General features: G+C 43.0%; 1 long non-coding RNA gene across 2 annotated transcripts; it reads left to right on the top strand.

Annotated features, from left to right (window-relative positions):
* Window positions 1-1279: 1279 nt before the first annotated feature.
* Window positions 1280-5711, top strand: LOC123946034. 2 transcript variants are annotated; one of them, XR_006819579.1, is made up of 4 exons: window positions 1280-1670; window positions 2013-2138; window positions 5252-5319; window positions 5417-5711. It is a non-coding gene; the product is annotated as an uncharacterized LOC123946034 (long non-coding RNA). The 2 variants fall into 2 exon arrangements; XR_006819577.1 differs by lacking the exon at window positions 5252-5319.
* The last annotated feature ends 479 nt before the right edge of the window (window positions 5712-6190 follow it).

Genomic DNA, 6190 nt, shown 5'->3' with positions numbered 1-6190 from the left:
TTTTTGTTGTTGTTGTTGTTGAGAGAGAGGGTAAAATAACCCAAATTATCATGTGTCATTGAATGAAGAACACCAGCCTGGGCACATTAATGTGTGGATAGCAGAGGAAGCTTGGTGAGGATGTTGAGGAAGGCTGAGTAGAGGTTTGGCTTAACCTCTTCAGAGTTCCAGTCACCAATAACCACATTTCAGATCATCACAAAAGCCCAGAGATTCCAGATGACCGTCCCATGGGCTTTTTCAAATATATAAAAGACCTTGATTCCTTGAGAAGACAGTTCCCACTGCAGATCACAATCTTGCAAAACTTCTACAACACCCACACAACAAAAACGTAAGGATATGAGCTTTATATAGAAAGAGAATCTTGCTTACTTATCAGTTGTAGACCTAGAGCTTCAATTTCTTTTTTCCCCTACCCCCAGGGCCATGAAGGGGTGATGATTGGGATTAAGCTGCCCACTGCCTTACTCATCCAGCCTCATTTCTGGACCTCTACTACCTTGTGAGGTTCCAAAACACACTGTGTGCCATTCCCCACCTCTCTGCTTTTGCATATGCTGTTCCTTCTGCCTGGCACACTCTGCTCTGCCTTAGCCTTCTAACAAGCTTCTATTCAACCTTCAAAACCCCCACTGAAATGACACCGTTTGGTGAAGTCTTCCCCGACTCCCCAGAGAATCGCCCACAGTTAATCAGTGGTTCCATAGCAGCTGGTACAAAACTTATCCCATTCTACAGGAATTGTTTGTTTTCATGTCTGTCTCTCCCCCCAGATCTGAGAATTCCTAAAGGGTAGGGCTGATGATTTATGTCTGTGTCCCCAGCCTTGGCCCAGTGCCTAGCACGTTGTGGATACTCAGCCAATGCCAGCTGACCAGAAATGGATTCTCTTTCTTGTAACCAGCAGAGTGTTTTGCAAGGTGACTGACCAGGATCACAGAACAAAATGAAACCATTCCTAAAGGAAGCCCTGGAGCTCTGCCTGGTATTAGGAGTTAAATGCAGAAAACTGCTAACAGTCAATGTTCGTGCTTGGAAGGCACACAGCATTCAAAACTTAATGGAGACCATTTGCCTAGAATCTATTTTAAGAAGAAGATTACATGTAAGGAGAATTTTTCTGATCATGTGATTAAGCTCCGGGACATGAATTTGAGGGAGTGACGGGTACTCCCTATTAAAGAGCTGCATAATTTATATATTTTGGAAAAGACTGTTTGGAGTGAGTAGGTAAACATGAACAGAGACTTCTGATTGTAAGTTTATGTAACAGAATTGCTCAGCTCTGGGCACTGGACATGGGGTGGGGCTTCGGTAGCTTCCCATGGAATGACGTGGCCCTCCGTGAACGGGTGTTGGGGTTGGATACGTAACTGTCACTTTGAACGGGTGTTGGGGTTGGATACGTAACTGTCACTTCTCTGCACAGCTCCTCACAGCTTTGCCTCATTTGCAAACATCTGAGGGATTAGTAAATATTAGTAGATGCGTGTTGTCGGTAAATAGACTGCAAAAACTGCCAGCACCTACTGGTGCTAAGTCCTTGTGCTCTTCTCTGGCTCTGAGTCTTCCTCTCTACCTCCTTGTCCCGCAGCCTCTTGGCATGGATGTGGGGAGATCCAGCTGTACTGAAAGAGGACTGAGAGAAAAAGGAAGAAAGGGGGCAGGTAACCTTTAAGGGGAAAGGAAATGGGTATCGTAGTTGGTTCCATTCTGTGCTGGGCGTTCCCTTGCAGGGCACTTTGGGGGGATGGAATTTCTTGAACTGCATGTCAGTCAAAACAACAGTGGGTTTGAGAAAAGAGGGAAGGACGACACAGGAATGAGAAAGAAGTGATTGCTGAGGCTAGAAATGATTCTCACCCACAAATTAAAATGGGCAAAATTTCAACATTAGGTTATCAGAGAGAACCATGAATTTATATTGTACATTTGTACCTTTTTCAAGTTTAGTGCAATTCCTTCATTGTATATCTTTTTTAAATCAAGATTTTATTTCTTTGACACAGAGAAAGAGAGAAAAGGAGAAGCACACTCCCAGCTGAGCAGGGAGCCCGACGCAGGACTCGATCCCAGAACTCTGGGATCATGACCTGAGCCTAAGGCAGACACACTTAATCTACTGAACCATCAAGGTGCCCCACTTTGTTGTATATCTTAAATAGTCTCACTATTTTATTAAATTTTTTATTGTGATAAAATAGACATAAAACTTACCATTCTAATGATTTTTAAGTGTATGATTCTATGGCCATAAGTATTATTTACATTGTTGTGCGACGGTCACCACCCCCAGAACTTCATCTTCCCCAACTGAAACTCCATACCCATTAAACACGAACTCCTCATTTCTTCCTCCCCCAGCCACTGGCAACTACCATTCCACTTTCCATATAAATTTGAGTACTCTAGGCATCATATAAGTGGAACCATATAATATTTGTTTTGTGACTGGCTGGTTTCACTTAGCATGTTTTTAAGATTCATCAACGTTGTAGCATTTGTCTCACTGGTTTATTGTTACTATTGGGGTGGGGGAGAGGCACAGAGAGAAAGAGGGAGAGAATCTTAAGCAGGCTTCATTCCCAGCACAGAGCCCCATATGGGGCTCGATCTCACAACCCTGATAATCATGACCTGAGCCAAAATCGAGAGTTGGACGCTTGACTGACTGAGCCACAACTGTTTCATAAGTGTATCTTGCAAAATCCTTTCTTTTCTTTTTTTTTTTTTAAGATTTTATCTGAGAGAGAGGGAGAATGTGAGCACACACATGAGTGGGGGGAGGGGCAAAGGGAGAGGGAGAAGCAGGTGCCCCCCCCACTCCGATGCAGGGCTTGATCCCAGGACCCCGAGATCATGACCTGAGTGAAGGCAGATGTTTAACTGACTGAGCCACCCAGGTGCCCCACAAAATCTTATTTCTTAAAGTATCTCCATGTGTAGATAAAGTAGACATCATCATCTCTAGTTTACAGTTGGAGAAACCAAGTCGAAGAGAAGATAAGTACATCAGATATGACTGGATGCTTTCCCAAATCTGTATCCCCCTATACTCTCTCCCTCACAACCTTCTTTCTTTTGTCAGAGCCCCAATTTTGTTCTCATATTTACTGGCAAGCTATGCCAGGGAATACTCTTAGCTCTGTGAGTAAATCTTGATTAGTTTGACTTAATCACAGTAATTTCAGTTCTTTTGCCAATGACTGGTTTAGGTGATACACTTTTGGCCAAAAGACATAAGAGAAAGCTGAAGCAAGACCTTTAGAAAGAGTTTCTTTACTTTTAGAAATAGACACAAGAAGAAACGTCCAATTTTCTGCTTCTCAAAGTGGTCACCTGTGTGGGTGATGCTCGGAGCTCGGCAGCCATCTTGTCATTATGGGAGGAGTTAGCAAATGTTGACATGGCAGAGGAGAGAGATGGAAGGAATGTGATCCTTTATGATATGAATAAGCTGCTGAGTTAATCAACACTGGAACTCCCCACCTTGATCTTGATACCTATGTGAGATCATAAATTTCCTTACTGTTTAAAGCGCTTTTAAATTTTCTGTATTTACAGCTAAAAACATACTCAATGATTTTTAAGGATAACAGCTAAGCAGGAATGCAGAAGATGCAAGTCTCACTCCCCTTTTCCACTGGATGATGCTAATGCCTCAGGACTGGTCTTTTGCTATGCGATCTCCCAATCTGTTGTATTATTTCTGAACTGTTGGCTGTGGGAAGTAATTTTTGGCAAAAAGGACCTGTGGAGGATTAAGTTCAATTTTGAGGAAAAAGTTGGAGGCACTGGAGAAAACCACGAGAGACACAGAGTGACAACTGCCTAGGGCATTACAACTGGAAGGATAGTGAAAAATGTTATTTGGGAATGATCCGCTGAAACATAGCAGTCAGGTCTGATGAGAAGGGCTAGATGGAAAAAAGCCAGCCAGTGAGGCTATAAGAGCCAGGGAGCTTTTCTTTCTTTCTTCCTTTCTTTCTTTCTTTCTTTTTTTTTTTTTTTTTAATATTTCATTTATTTATTTGTCAGAGAGAAGGAGAGAGAGAGAGAGAGAGAGAGAGCACACAACCAGGCAGAGAGGCAGGCAGAGGCAGACAGAGAAGCAGGCTCCCTGCCGAGCAAAGAGCCCATGCAGGACTCGATCCCAGGATCCCGGGATCATGACCTGAGCTGAAGGCAGCGGCTTAACCTACTGAGTCACCCAGGTGTCCCGGAGCTTTTCTTTCCCATGGGAAGCCCAGAAAATCTTGGAGAGGTGGTATGTAGCAAATGGGAGACAAGGGCATGACATGAAGATGGCCAGGGGAAGGGCTTTGAGACACCACAACTACAGGGTGCTGCTAGAGAAGTAACATAATTATAACTACATACTAAGCTGACTCCAATGCTCACTTAAGCCCGTGATAGATTCTATTAGTTACTTTTTATAGTTTACCCAGAAGCTTTCTTTTGGCATGTGACATGGGTATGTAATCCAGGTTCAGACAATCATAGTTCTTCATTGTCCAGGCAAGTCGAATTGGTCCAGGTGATGTGCACATGAAAGGGCCAAAGTCCTTCCTGAGAAATAATACATGGATTTTGAGAAAAATAAGGTGTTTTTTGCTAATAGATAAAGAGAACCAGAGATGAACAAAAGATGAAAAAGAATTAGGTGGTCCCAGGTTCTCTGTGTCTGACACTCGAAGGCCTTGGTTTCTATGGTGCTTGGTTTAGATCAAGGAGCCAGGGATACCTGGGTAGCTCCGTTGGTTAAGCATTTGTCTTTGGCTCAGGTCATGATCCTGAAGTCCTGGGATTGAATCCCACATTGGGTTCCTTGACTGGTGGGGAGCTTGCTTCTCCCTCTCCCTGCTGCTCCCTCTGCTTGTGCTCTCTCTCTATAAATAAATAAAATCTTGGGGCGCCTGAGTGGCTCAGTGGGTTAAAGCCTCTGCCTTTGGCTTTGGTCATGATCTCGGGGTCCCAGGATCGAGCCCTGCATCGGGCTCTCTGCTCAGCGGGGAGCCTGCTTCCCTCTCTCTCTCTGCCTGCCTCTCTGCCTACTTGTGATCTCTCTGTCTGTCAAATAGATAAATAAACTCTTTAAAAATGAATGAATGAATAAATAAATAAATAAATAAAATCTTAAAAAGAATCAAGGAGCCATCCTTGATTGGCAGGTTATATTTTTCAGAGATGACCACTCTGATATATCCCACGTTGATTATGTTGCAAAATTGACACTCTTCTCATCTAGGGTTGTGTCTGTGTCCCCTCCCGTTGTACCTGGGCAGACCTCTGTGACCACCAGGACAAAACAATATGGTGAGGTGATGTCATGTGACTTTCAATGCTGAGTCATAAAAATCTCATGCAATACTGCTTTATTCTTTTTTTTTTTAATACTGCTTTATTCTTCCAGAACCTTTGATTTTGGAGCTTTGACACCAAGCTTGAAGAAGCCAAGAAGAAGAAACCACATGAGGAGGCTATGCGTGGGGGTCAGACCATCAGATCAGCTTTAGCTGAAGTCCCAGCAGACAGCCAGCCTCAATTGCTAGGAGTAAGACATGCCCAGATGACTTCAGCCACCAGTCACCCTGAGCTTTTGAGTTCTCCCAGCTGAGGCCCCAGGCACTGTGGGACAGAAACCAGTCATCCCTATGTGTCCTATCTGAATTCCTGGCATACAGTCCATAAGCATAATAAAATGATGGTTTCAGGCCACTAAGTTTGGGGATGGTTTATTATATAACTACAGTTAACATGAATACCCAGTGTCCTTCTCAGTTACGTGAACCAATACATTCTCTTTTTTGCTTAAACTAGTTTGGATTAAGTTTCTGTCACTTGCAGCTATAAGAAATTTGATTCATGTACCCTTTAGTCTGTAGGTATTATTCACTGTTGCAAATCAGTTATTCAATTTACCAAAAAAATTTAATAATTTTTCATGAGGTCTTCATGGAGAAAGTACAGAAAAAATAGTGAGAAGGATAGAAGATTCAGAATTAGGAAAAGGGGCTAAGAAAAGGGCCCTCTTTTTTTCTTCAACCTGTGAGTCCATGGGTAATGATGTACCTTACTGCCTCATTTAAGCCATTTAATTTTTTTTTTCACTAGTGTTGAGTTCTGGCCACTGATCAGCTGAGTGACCTTTGACAAGTCATGACACGTTGCTCGGTCTATTTCTTTT

Source organism: Meles meles, chromosome 1 (assembly GCF_922984935.1).
Source record: "Meles meles chromosome 1, mMelMel3.1 paternal haplotype, whole genome shotgun sequence".
NCBI lineage: Eukaryota > Metazoa > Chordata > Mammalia > Carnivora > Mustelidae > Meles > Meles meles.
Note: the sequence above shows the minus strand (reverse complement) of the source record. Positions and strands in the feature narration are given on the sequence as shown.